The following is a 15244-nucleotide window of genomic DNA, read 5'->3' on the forward strand; positions in this document are numbered from 1 at the left end:
GCAGATAGCCCTCGTGTAGCTTTGCGCGAAATTCAAAAACAAACAAACAAACTATATATATAAAGCAGAATTGTCCATCTGTTTGATGTTAGAAGTTATTGTGAAGACCAAGCTCAACCAATTTCAATGAAATTTGGAACAGGAAGTTAGGTGGATCCCACAATGATTGAGTCTAAATAGATAAGCAATTGGATCAACGGTTCGAGTTTGGCAGTCATTTCACTTTTTACTACGAGAAGAACAAAACGTATTAAAACTAATAAAAATACATCTTGGATAAACAATTACATGAATAAAATGAGAATAAAAATATATTAGCTTTTAAAGCTAAATTATCTGGGGATAATGATGACAGAAATAAGAATGCTGTGTTTAGAAATAAACTTTCAGCTTCTATTAAGAATATAAAAAACGTTATTCTAATTACATCTTACTTTCACTTGGTGATTCAGAAAGTAAATGGAATTACGTTAATAATTTATTATTGAATTAATCAAAAGCCAAACAGTTTATTGGTGATATACCTGTTGATAATGTTAGAATAACAGATTCACTAAGCAAAGCAAATACACTTAATGTGTTTTTGTTTGTTATTGGAATAGAACAATTGGTTAAACAAGTTAATCCGAAGGATAATAAACATAAGTTTGATAATTCAAAAGATAATTTGACAAATACATTGGGGAAACCAATAACTACAAGTGAAATAATTAATATTGTAAAAAAATATCTTATTGCATTTCTACTGAAGCAGTTGGACTGGGCAATATTTCTTCAATAAATATAAATGAATCATCAAGTCTGTTGCTGTTCCATTTCAATACATATTTAATATTAGTATTTAAAAACTAATATTTACAGATTATTTGAAAAAGGCAAGAATAATACAAATATTTAAAAATGGAGATGAAATACAAATTAGTAATTATAGACCAATAACTATATTAAGCATATTATCAAAAATATTAGAAAAATCATTTTACAATAGATTTGGAGATTTTCATGATAAATCTTATTTATATTCTGAATATCAGCATGGTGTTTCGTAAGGTAAAGTCAACCCAACAGGCTTTTTAAGTTTTATGTAAAAGTATTATTGATAAAACGGAGAAAAATAAATTTGCCATAGTAGTGTTTTAGATTTATCTAAGGCATTTGATTGTGTAAGTCATACGTTATTGTTAAAACAAGAGGGAATCCTCAATAGCAGCGGATGTAATTAGATCTCACCTTGGTCAAGAGATGGAGCTACGAGCTAAAAGTTTGTACTTGAAAAAAATAATCAGATCTATTCTATGAGTCGCTATGCCATGGCTGAAAATATACATTATGGGAAAAAGAGGTAAAAAGTATAATTGACTGGAGAGTTATTTAAAAAACAGAATCTTAGCAGTTAATATCGATAATATGATGAATTAATAAATGCAAAAAGTATTTCCAGGGCTTTGTTCTGGAACCTGTGATGTTTTTATTATATGTTAATGATATACCTGTCTTATTATTTGATATACAGCAAATTTTAATCGCAGGTCATACCTCTGTTTGATCTCATAATAATAATTTAAAGTATTTAGTTGAAATGGTTAATTCGTTACTCGACAAGCTAAATTATTGGTTTAGTGAAAGTGGTTTGTTCGTAAATCTTTAAAAGACTAAGTTTATACCTTTTCATGATAAAAAATGAGAAAACTAATAGTATGGAAGAAATATATATTTATACAAATGGAGTATTACTTGAAATATGTTCACTAGAAAAGCTTTTAGGTATTATAATTGAAGATAAATTAAATTGGTCTGAATACATAAGAGCTATTATGAAAGTTGTTGTAAGGTATACAGGTATAATAATAAAAACGACTAATTGATAGGAAATGTTTAATAACTTTATATAATAGTTTTATTTATACACATTTAATATATGCAAATACTTGTTGAAGAAGTTCATCAGAAACTTTTATAAAACAACATTGCCATGATATAAGAATCAATGCTGATTCACAAGTACCACTTTCTACAAAATCAACAGGTCAATATTTAATAACGTATGTAGGAGTAAAAATTTGGAACGCAATACCCAATAATACAAGAGAAATGGACTTTAAAAGGTACAAGGTTTGTTTCACAAACTATCTCCTAAATGTATAACTTATTTAAATATTTTATAGTTAATTAAAAGAAATATTATGGCAGTTAATGGTATCAAATATATTAAATGCTGTGACTTCTTTTATGTATTTTATATATACTTATTTTCTTTTTTAATTATTAATACTTCCTTCATGTTAGAGGGATGATACCCTTTGTATAAGCATTTTTCCTCTTTTTTTGTGTGTGTATCCTTTTCATGTATAGATTGATTGTAGTTAAGTCTATTATTTATTTAGAACATATCATATTATCTAGTATGTGAATAAAATTGAATTGAACGGATATTTTATGTTTGGTTAAAGTATTGACAAATTAGTGTATATAAGTGGAATAAAATTCGATGACGAGGAACCCACTTTGAGATTAATAATGGTTGGAGACGGCTTGAATGGGTAATGAAGAAAAACTTTAATATAAGTTTAACATAACAGCAAATGTACAACGTTTCAACAAGGTTTTTCATCATGTTGTTGAGAAAGTCCCCCTGTGGGACAGCTGTAAGTCTTCGGATTTACAACGCTAAACTCAGTGGTTCGATTCTCCTTGGTGGACACAGCAGATAGCCCGATGTGGCTTTGCTATAATAACAAAACACACACACACATTATTAGGAAAATGATACGTACCAGTGGTTAATTTATTTGGAAGATAGATTAAGCCTATATTAGTGAGTTTGATGAAGGTAGTATGAGCCTACAATATTCATAACCTAGCGTATGTTTGTAAGTTTGCTATATCTTAAACATATACTTCACATTTGTATTTTTGTGAATTATTGAAGATTAATTACACTGGGAACTTAATTCATGCTAGACCTTTAATAACGTATTGATATATTTCACTACCATTTTAAGTTTAAACATCTCCTTATTAAATATTCTCACGTATATAAAGATATAAACATTGTTTTGTTTTAAATCGCCTTGCCTTGTCGTTATAGATGATAACATTAAAAGTTAGCTTGCGTTAACAGTTTATATTTCGGCTTATATAAAGTTTCATTTGAACTTTTCAAACTTAAAATAAATTAAAATATAAACAGTACATGCGATATTATATAGAAAATAACATAACATAAATCCAAATTGGTATTTTATGACAAGGCGAAATAAATCAATCTATTCTTAAATTAGCTTTTTAATATAAAAAAAAACATAAAAAAACATTTGATATTGTTAAGAAAAAACTATGTTGACCATGATGAAACAGTGTATGATTCTCTAAGGCTCAATTTCCGAATAAAACAATGTGGTACAAGATGCGTTTATAAAAACATCTATGATTCCTTCTTATAACCTATAACTGCGAATTCCAGAAATTGTTAAGATTTTGCAGCTTCGTAGTGAATAGTTTTCTCCTTTTGTATTTTTGTTCATATATTCAAGTATTCTATACACTTTTACAATCTAAGCGTCCCATAAGTGATACTTCATTTTCATAAAGATATAGAGAAGATGGTGAACTGCAAAAGTCATCCTCACAACGTCTCTGTTCATGATAGATTTTCTTCTTTTATTTTACTGTGAGCTTTTAAATATTCTACAGGAAAATATCAGTTTTTAAGTTATGAAGAAAGCAATAAAGATTAGCATTGTGAATAGACCCTTAATAACCTACAACTTACATAAAATGAAATTATATTTTGTGAAACACATTTATATTATGGGTCTGATGTGATGGAACGATCGGGAGTTACTTTAAGACATTATAGAAATCAACCAGTATTTTGTCTGCTTTAAAACATTATCACTAGATATTTATATAGATAATTAATACGAATATAATTTATATAATTATTAAAAACAATTTGCTGATTAGCTCAAATCTTACCAGTATTTTGTCTGCTTTAAAACATTGTCACCAGATATATTTATATAGATAACTAATACTTTTCTCAAGTATCGTTAATGTTTGAAATTAGACATACCAAACAACAGCATGGTCACATCGCTCAGCTTTCTTCTATTTTTTTTTATAAACACAAACTTTTTCAATGACATTATTTTGTATTCACTGTAATTTTCAAATATCAAATTGAATTTGTACACTTCTTGGGAAGAGTGAGTGGTTATGGATTTTTGCTCCTTCAGCTGCACACACTGTGTTTTCCAACACAAATGACGCTTGGAAGAATGAAAGTATTATACGATAATCCTTACTTCGCTTTTTTCCAGTTATATAAGACTTGATGGAACCAACAATCATGCCTGTAAGGTTTTTGTACGGTACACTGCCTTCTAAGAATCTCATAGTGTATGAGAGCACAATCTGCATTTTAAAACCATGAGAACTACAGAAATACCAGCACTTTGATCAAGAACTCATTCGACGTCTATTTATTTTGTGGAGTTTGAAAACGGACTTACATCATCTGAGCAGACGGTTTAGCTTCTTCCTTGTGGCAGTTTTCCGATAAAAACAAAAACAGAAAAGAAATAACTTAGTGTGTACATTTAACGAAAATACGGGTTATAAGGTCGTATTTTATATATTCTTAAACGCTTTCCAAACTTAATGTTTGTATTAGGTACAAAATTATTATATAGATCTTGAATTGGGAATCTACTTTATCGTTTTATTTTAGAGATAATTATTCAATGTACAAACCAATATTGTACTTGACTCTCATAAAAGCCCTTAGTCAAAATTTTATCACTGGGGGGGGGGGGTGATAACTAAGAACAGTCCTGTTGCTATAGGGACAATCATAATGTTGATTCTCCTTCACTTTAATTCTCCATACTGGATTACATAAAAATGATTTTGTATTTTTGGTACGTTGGAAGTTTTCTTATTTCGGTTTGAAATTATTCACAACTTTTAAGTTACTTATAAACTCCACACAAGACCTCGGGTTATGGATTATTTAGAATTGTGTATAACTCCATTTCGACGTATTTAACACAACAATGTTTTGATGCAGATAATTTACAACATTTATATTAGCCGAATAAAACTAACGATGTTCATTTATGTTCACTACTACTGACTCGTTGGTGTTAAATACACAATACTGTAGTATCAAATATTCACTAAAAATGGAGCATTTGGCAATGCCTGGAGAACTGGTGTTATGATAGTACAACATCACCTATTGTTTCTTTATTAATGTTAATGAGCACTAATAATAGTATTTTAGTGTATTTTAACATTATACAATCATAAATGACTTCTTCGTTGACGTTAGGTGAACAATAATAATAATTTGTAGGTCATTATAAGATATATATATTTATTGATAATCTATTTGCCCATGTTAAGTTTTTATTATCTATGGCTTCACCGCGAGGGACAGCGGTAAGTCTATGGACTTACAAAGCTGAAATTCTGGGCCCTATTCCACGTAGTGGACACAGCAGACAGCCAAATGTGGATTTGCTCTAAAACAAGGTATTATTAGTGGCTTTTTGATTTCTTGAAATGTGCTTCATCAAATTAGTTTTTTACGCACGCACACACACACACACATTAATGGAAATAGTTGAAGAAGCATACAAGTTATAAACATATAAAAGTCACAAACAAGGATTATTTGCAAGTGGTTTGTACATTTACTACGGTAAAAAAAAACAAAAAAAACATTTTCACAGAAAGTACAAATGGAGAAACAATATGGTTTACAATGCACTAGTATTTTGTAAGTAAAGCCCTTTGCATGATACAGAGCATTAAATTTTGTTTTCATGCTGCTATACACTTTATCAATGTATGATTGTGTAATATTGTTCCAAATGTCCCGCAATTCGGCCAATTTATTTGGCTGCTCTTTGACCTCCTCATGTTTTACATAATATTACCAGTTTGAAGAATGTTCGCAGCGGTTGTAAGTATTCCATCGGCCTTTTACTGTCAAAATATCGTTTTGCCTCATTTGTTGTATGTTTGTGATCATTGTCTTCTTTGAAGATGAATCCCCTTGCGAGCAGTCAGGTGTAGATCGCCCACACCTTTGCAGCTCCATTGGTTCCCACCACATTTCAATCTAGATGTTTTACATTAAATGTGATACCGTTCTCCTTTCTACTGTTGGAAAAAAAACAACTTTTATTGATTCTTGCAGAACAATTCAGACCTGTATTCATCTGGAGAGAGCACAGGTCTCCAGCTTTTCTTTCCACTGTTTGTTATCTGGTGCCCACTTCAACGTTTTGGTGTGGTTACCTCTTCTCCGCAGCGGGTTTTGAGCAGCGACATATCCATTGAGACCACTTCGTGTTAATGTATATCCTGCTCTATTTACAACAAGGCCGTTGGCAAGGTCTCTGCTCGACAGTCGTCTATCTCGTAACGAACACACCCTGAGAGGCTATACATCACTTTCAGGAAGTTTTCGTTTTTTATGTCGACCACTTCTATTATCAACATTTTTAGCTTGGATACAGTTTCCACTGAAACGTGGAGTATTGCCGCAAAGTTTGCGTGGAGTATCATTTATCCCGCCAAAACTTTGGTTTCTGCACATTTGTGATACAGTGTTTCAGTCCTGAGAGCCATGACTGGAACACACTGTCACTACTGGGCATAGTATGACTTCCTATTATACTTGGATGGCAACCAATTACAGCGTAAACTATCAAAACGCGGCTGCACTCGAGTGCAGTTCATTCGGACACACAAAAAAATGGTAGTATTTGTCTTTTATGCCGTTTTTCCTCATCGTTTCTACAACTACTCACAGTATTGTATATATATATATATCTACACTTGTGTGCATATGTCGGTTCATTTGTGTGTAAACTTTAAGTGTATGTTGACAATGGTTTGAGTCAAAATGAGCAATTGCCACGAAATATATATATTCTGTCTATCATCAAACATATTTCATTAATATGCTCAATCTTTTCCGAAAAATACTCAGATCCATTAGATATATCAAATCACTGCTTATATTCATATTGGAAAAATGTAATTAGTATAATTTTGTTTTCTTTGAACCTCCGTATTTTTCATGCATTCTTTATGATAGCAAATTTTAAATATTGCCGTGTTTCATGTACACAAAAGAGATTTGTAATTAATTGAAGAGATTAAGAAACTCTTATTAATAAAGCGATTTTAGTGAACATAGTTAATTTGATTAATTGATGTTAGTGGAAGAGAAATTCTATATAGGGCAAGGATTACTTTTTATTTTGCTCAGATATCTGTTTCCAGAGAGTTATACAAAAGTCACGTTTTGTAAGAAAGAAAAGCTAAAACTAAGCTCTAAACTTTATAGACTAAAATCTTACGTTCATTCTATATTTCATTTAACTCATTAGCGATAATTTAGCACAATAATTTAAAACATTAAATTTGCCGCTAAACGACCTGTAATTACCATAACTAGATAAATGAAGCGTTAAGTTTTATCTTTACACCTAAATTCACCTATTACATTTTAAATCATTTTGTAGATTGCTGATTAAAAATTTCAAAGTTTAAAAATAATAATATTTTGATCTTTTTCTGACATAAAACATTTACATAATTACAATGTAGTCAATGTACTTTCTTACCTTCTATTTGGCCTCCAGTGGCACAGCGGTATCTGCGGACTTACATCGCTAGAATCCGGGTTTCGATACCCGTGGTGGGCAGAGCACAGATAGCCCATGGTGTAGCTTTGTGCTTGATTACAAACAAACAAACCTTCTATTTGATGATGTTTTTAGCGCAAAGCTACACAGTGAGCTATTTGCGCTATGTCCACCGTGGAAACTCGAGTCCCGGATCTTAACGTTCAAAGTCCGTAAACTCACCACTGATTCACCAGGGGGCGTCACTTTATAGGCTACAAATACAAATTTAATTACCTATTCTTATTCATTTATCTTTAGAGTTGATTTTCTAATCATCGGTTCTCATGAATCAGCGATCTCTCCCTTGAGTTGCTTTTTAACACTGTATCATGGGAGGTAAGCTCAAGTTTGACTCTTGTTATTAGCTGCTTCTACAAATAAAACAGAAAAATGGTAAAATTATAAAGTTTTGTTTGTGTGTTTCCTATCTGCAAATGATATTTCTAAAGTTTCGAAATATAGTCGTTATTTTCTCTTTTTTCGTATCTCCGTTTTGACTTTTAACACCAAGAGATAGGTACTTCCTGACACGCACCACTTCATTGGCGTGTAGTTATATAAATATAAACCTGTTATCAAAGTCTCTCGCAAAGATTCTATAGACTTTGGACGAAGATTTAGCACCGATAATACGATTCAAACTACGGGGTTACAGTGCAGGCCGGTGACTTTTGTTATTATGGTTTTCACGTGAAGTATGAAAAGCGGTAATAGCTAGGGAGCGACAAAAACAAAAGCAATGTTTTCTGTGTGGCAAGGGAAATCGAATGAACTGATGTCTTGATTATCAAAGTCAGCCGGTAGAAAGGCTTACACAACGCTCGAGTTTTTATTTTATTTGGTGATGGTGAGTCACTTATACTTATAGTGACATGTATGGAGCTCAGTATGCTCAAAACCTTTCTTATACCGAGAATTTTAAGGTAATAATCATGTGCATGCTTAGACTCTTAACCAAAGTGACTACATAAACGAATCTTATATTAATTTTGACTGAAAGAGATTAAACGTAAGATAAAAACTGAGTTTATTACAAAATGAGTGACATGTTTGTATTATAATGATTTTGAAAAGGTTGCAAGTTGATAACAATGAGCTGGTAGATGGATAAACAGAAGATGAAGAGACAGTACCACAATAGATAGACAGACAAGCATACAGGTTTAATAGAAAGATAGAGGAATAACTAAGCAGACAATCAGACATATTTAATAAACAGACAAACAAGTAGGTGGACATAAAGACAGACAGATAAATAGATAATCAATAATGAATATTTTTTATTCCTTAAGATTGTGTTATATTTAAAAATACAACCTCTCCCTGCAAGGTAAAGAATGCTGAAAAGGTCATTTATTCTAAATGGTCGCCCGGAAAGGACCACATTTTACTTACATATAGAAGATTGAAAACAGGTTCACATGAATTAATTTATGAAATAAGATTCATATCATTTTAACATATCTGATACGATTTGAATCGTTTAGATATTAAAAACATTCTGTAAAACGTCTTAAGAACACAGAAATAACTTTGTATTTAGAAACCAAAATGTTGATTTTCATAACTTTTTATCTAATTGCTTTATTTTCTATCATTTATTAATAATCTGTAGATTTGTCGAATGCTATTTTTTTTTCTATTCTACCCTCGTAAAAGAAAAGCTCCCTTTCACATAACACGTTTCTAATTCTGCATTATCAGTTTTTTTTAAAACTCATGATACAGCCTACAGATGGCGCAGGCAAAACCAGAGTTAAGGCAGTCTCAACCAATAAGGGAGGACACCGGATACCTGACTGACTATTAGACGATTTGCTGCCAAGTGTGTCAGAAAGATCGCTCCCTGCATCCAAGAAGAACATACTGTTGTTCCACATGTGAGAAGCATAGTGTTGATAATTTACCATGATAAATCAGGCATTCTGACTCATACGTGTATGATTATTCTGTAGACTTTATTTCTTTTCGAAACAGTATGATAAATCTGTAGCCCTTAAACCTTATTTCTCTCTGGAACAACATGATAAATCTTCTAATCAGAAGTCTGTTTCAGTTTTAGCCATAATTTTCCCATTAACTGAAGGAGCGTAAGAGAGTACTTGTAACAAACAAGTGTTGGTTTAGGCACTTGTTTTATAACCGATATTTTAATTTAATGACCTGAAATTAATTTACTATAGCCATAAAAAAAATATCTCAAGGCGATAATACTATACTTTTAAAACTTTAAAATTCTCGTTTCCAGGCGCATCAACTTTGTCCTGAGGTTTTTTACTTCTATCTTTTCAATAACTGATGTTAAAATGACAAATTTACAATGAACTGGATGATCCTACCGGAAAAGAATAGAACTACGAGTTGAGATTGTCTCAGTATCATTTTCTCTGGATGGAAGATACGATAACATATTCTTTACAAAAGAATTGTATTAAAGTCACCATACCGGTAAGTTCACATGTATATATTTATATTAACACACATGTGTTTTACAATAGAATTTCTTTATGTTTTCTATTTGTAGTTTAAATGAATAGTATTATTAGAAAATGTTGTGAGTAGCACATTTAAGTGTCTGTAGAAGTATAACGTTCAAATCGAAATATGTAATGAATATTGTACTTAATATCAACTAGATACTGTTTTTTGTATTTTGCCGAAATGTGTTTTGAGAACTATCAAATGCTACTAACAAATTTCCTACTGTTTGCTGATTGATATCTCGATTCAGATTTAAGAACGACATCTGATCAAATGCATTTTTCTCTAATAACTGTAGCTTAAAATCTCACTTTTCATTACGTTCAAAAAGAGAATGATAAAAACCGATTTATTTTATGTTAAGTCTTTAGAGAGAAACTTTAGCACAAACTGGCAATGGAATGTGAAGCGTTACTGTTGAATACAAACATAATAAAGCCTTTGAATTCTACATATATAAACATATGAACAAATTCAAAGTATTCAAGAGACAGCAGTGATTGACAACTACGAAACTACAGCATAAGTGTGTCTATGTGAAAAGTTTTTTATGTTTATTGTTTAGCACAAAGCTCTGTCAACCGCGGGTATCGAAACCCGAGTTTTAGTGTTAGAAGGTTCCATACTTACCGCTGGGACACCGAGGAGTACTGTAAAAAGAACCATAATTGATTATTCAGGTGTACTTACCCATTATAGATAAATAAATACACATACATATATATGTATATATCAGCTTCGGAAACCAATGTTTTTATCATGTAATAAATTGTAAGAACTTCATGTAATGTGTAATAGCGTAAAATAAACGGCGTTAGGTTAAGAGTTGCATGCAAGACTGCAAGAAATTACACTGCTATAAAAAAACACACAACAATGCATACGATAGAATAATTGTAAATAATGTATTATATTTTAGTTACTATCTGTTATTACTTCTATCCTATCTCTCTGTCTACCTGCTTGTTACCCCAATAATTCTGTTTATATTTGGATATTCACGTAAAGTTGCCCAAGGGCTCTTTACGCTATCCGTCTCTCATTTTTAACTGATATACAAGAAAGGGAAGGCATCCACAGCCAAATTCTTGGGGTTGCTCTTCCCTGATGAAATAATAGTATTATATTCAGTCTCCAATGTAATGCGTATACTGCTCCAGAGTTTGGAGTGTAATTTTATACGGGACATGAAGTAGAAACCCGCATCTCCTCAGTACGACACGCTTGCCGCTGGACGAAACACGCTCGCTCCCTTCCTCCGGTTTCTCAGTGGTAAATTTGTAAGATTATAACTCAAGAATTCGAGGTTTTAACCCCCTCAACAGCCACAGCTTATTATGTATCTACCCACCTATATGTAAACTATCAGAATCATCATGGTTTTCGATGAATTTGCGTTCATGTTACATCTGACGTGGAACAATCACGGTTGCAAGACGATTAATTTTCAGAAATATCAGAACTATATGTACAAGTTTATTTGTATTATATCCTCACGCTATAATAACCTCACATAGTTAATAGCATTCCATATCACTGCATCAAAAGTTCTGGAAGAATAAGGTCACGCACCTTAGATTTAAGCGTATAGAAACAAAATATGAAATATTTATTACGAGAATTTACAAACATATGCAAGTAAATGTTTATATTTCAGCAAGGAACATGTACAAGCGTGAATGTAAGGAGAATATTATACTAACAGGTTGATAGACGACAACGGCTTACATGTTGTTAAAGGCATATTTTACTAAACAGTTGATAGATAACTAACGTTTCTTTAAGTAAATATTGAAACACCAGATTTATGTTTTAGATTTGCTTTTAATGTTGTTTGATTTATCTATCTATTTTATATGTATTGATATCAAAATAACGATAAACATACATGCGCATGGTTTCACAAACAGACGAATTTTCCACAGGACGTGTTAACCCTTAATGTGAGTTTAATTTATTGTTTTTAGCTTGAAACGTCAGTAGATAGAGTATGCATACATTTCAAAGCTAGATCTGGATTTTTGTTGTTGTTTCTGTCGTTTGTACTTTAATATGACAGTCATGATTAAATTATACAAAGAACGAAACGTTGTTAAACGCTAAGGAAACAAATGAAAAATGTTCAAATTAACATACATATCTCAAAGGAATATTTGCATACGTGGATATTTCGTGACTTATGTGTGAAAAATGAATTACATCTGTCATATGAAGGAAAAGTGTAGAGAATATGAGGTTCAAAATTAAGAGGAGCCAAAATTGACGGTATAAGTCAGGATTGTGAGTATCAGAAGTTAAGCAAATTTCTGGGTAGAAGGAACTAAGTTTGTTGATATGAGATATTAAGATTGTTTGTACAAGGAGCTACGTTTGATGATATGAGATATTAAGATTGTTTGTTCAAGAAGCTGAGTTTGTTGATATGAGATATTAAGATTGTTTGTACAAGGAGCTAAGTTTGTTGATATGAGATATTAAGATTGTTTGTACAAGGAGCTACGTTTGATGATATGAGATGTTAAGTTTGTTTGTACAAGGAGCTACGTTTGATGATACGAGATATTAAGATTGTTTGTTCAAGGAGCTAAGTTTGTTGATATGAGATATTAAGATTGTTTGTTCAAGGAAATAAATTTGATGATATGAGATATTAAGATTGTTTGTACAAGGAGCAACGTCTGATGATATGATATATTAAGATTGTTTGTACAAGGAGCTAAGTTTGTTGATATGAGATATTAAGATTGTTTGTACAAGGAGCTACGTTTGATGATATGAGATATTAAAATTGTTTGTATAAGGAGCTACATTTGTTGATATGAGATATTAAAATTGTTTGTACAAGGAGCTACATTTGTTGATATGAGATATTAAGATTGTTTGTTCAAGGAGATAAGTTTGATGATATGAGATATTAAAATTGTTTGTTCAAGGAGATAAGTTTGATGATATGAGATATTAAGACTGTTTGTTCAAGGATTGTGGGCACAAGAAGTGCAATTTAACGATATGAGAAATAAAGAATTAATATTTTCACTATTAAAACTTGAGCGTGCATAATTTCACAGTTTTACTAAAATGTAATTTCATTTTTCGAAGCATCTGTCTCATTTATTTCATTATTATTTTGAAGTCTGTTAAAACTGAGCTACTGAAAATCTTAAAAATCGAACTTCAGTCGAAAGATATACAATACCGCTGTTTCAGAAAAATTATACGCTAAATATCTTTTTCTGAGCGTATCCAGTAAACAGTGTGAATAAGAAATATTATCGTTTGCTCATTTTAAGCACTAAATATTTAATCATTGTTATCATATGACTATTACAATTACAAATTTCGATCGGTAAGCTAATTAGCTTAGTTTCTACAATGTTTTAGTTGGTATTCGCACAAAGGGCCTTGTTGACACGAGAAAGCAGGGAGTAAATAATAAAGTTTCAAAACGTTCATTATACGTTTGGATTGCAGGAGGGTAGATTAACCTTTTATTAACTGTTAGCTGCTAAAATCAAGGATGAAAATAAATAACGAATTATAAGTCAGATAAATGCATAAGTGAGTATTTTCTCTGAATTCTACATTATATTTCAAGGTTTTCCAAATATCTTAGTTTTTGATAATGTTTGCGAAAAACAGTTTGTCTGTTAAATATACACAAGTTGTATGGATATATCGATGTATATTCTATATTAAGTTGCATACAAGGCATATAAGTGGTCATTAACCCTGAAAAAGTAGAATATCTGAATGTTATGATTTGTTTCAAAAAATTAATAATTTTCAAAGTCATTTGATCAAGAAGCCTTACTTCAAAGTAATTTGACCAAGGAGCATTACCTGGTATTGCCTGGTTTATTTGATTGCTGAACTTGATTAAAAATAAAACCCATTCGAAACAAGGGTCCTCCAACTCAGGCACTCAAAACTAATTTCATACAGAGTTGTATATTGAGACTGTCGAACTTGATTTAAAGATCATTCAAAACTAAAGCTTCCAGCTCATGCATTAAAAAAGAATTTCATGCAATTGTATCTAGAGACTTTCGGACTTGATTAAAAAGCATTTAGAAAAATTGCTTCCTACTCAGACGCTTCCAACGTATTTCATGAGACTGTCGAACTTGATTTGAAAATCATTTTAAACAAGAGCCTCCAACTCAGACACTCCCAGTGGATTTCGTGTAAAGTTGCATCTTGAGAGTGTCGAACTTGATTTAAAAATCATTTTAAACAAGAGCCTCCGACTCAGACTCTCCCAAAGGATTTCGTACAAAGTTGTATCTTGATAGTGTCGAACTTGATTTAAAAATCATTTTAAACAAGAGCCTCCTACTCAGACTCTCCCAGTGGATTTCGTGCAAAATTGTATCTTGATACTGTTGAACTTGATTTGAAAATCGTTCAAAACAAGAGCATCCAAATCAAACGCTCAAAACGAATTTCATCTAGAATTATTTCTAGAGGCTATCGACAGACAGATGCGGTTGAACACCCCATAGCTTCGTAACTAGGAAAGTGATATAGATGATTACAGATCTTGGTTCCTGATGTTCAATATAATCAAGAGATTCATGTGTAAAGAATAAGAATGCATCTAGTAGTTGTAAGTCATACAACTAGTAGTCTATGTAGTTTTGTTAGAAATACAACTTAAACAGATACCCTACAAGCGTTTTTATGTGTGTGTTCTAAAAGTATGATTTACCAGTTCATTGTATCAGTTTCACGTAAAGCAAGGTTTATTTTCACTTGACTCATCCTAGTCGCTTTGTGACACACTTGTACACATTGGAAACACAGAAGTTTTGTGGAAGAATAACTTTAAAATATTTCAGCAGGTGTTAGTTTGTAATTAAGCACAAAGCTACACAATGGGCTATCTGTGCTCTGCTCACCACGGGTGTCGAAACCCGGATTCTAGCGTTGTAAGTCCGCAGACATACCGCTGTGTCACTGGGGGGCACAGGTTTTAGTATAATTACAAGTTACAAATATAATTTTTAGCATTATAATGATAACCTTATATATATATATATATATATATATATATT

General features: G+C 31.6%; 1 protein-coding gene across 2 annotated transcripts in view; it reads left to right on the forward strand.

The window, feature by feature from the left end:
- The first annotated feature begins 9568 nt into the window (after positions 1–9568).
- Positions 9569–15244, forward strand: part of LOC111086552 (latrophilin Cirl-like) — a 106533-nt gene continuing 100857 nt past the window's right edge. For both annotated transcript variants that reach the window (XM_022389787.1, XM_022389794.1), the window contains exon 1: positions 9569–10157. The gene's annotated coding sequence lies outside the window, so the exon portion shown is untranslated. The remainder of the gene's footprint in view (positions 10158–15244) is intronic.

The sequence above is a fragment of the Limulus polyphemus genome, unplaced genomic scaffold, assembly GCF_000517525.1.
Source record: "Limulus polyphemus unplaced genomic scaffold, Limulus_polyphemus-2.1.2 Scaffold45, whole genome shotgun sequence".
Lineage (NCBI taxonomy): Eukaryota > Metazoa > Arthropoda > Merostomata > Xiphosura > Limulidae > Limulus > Limulus polyphemus.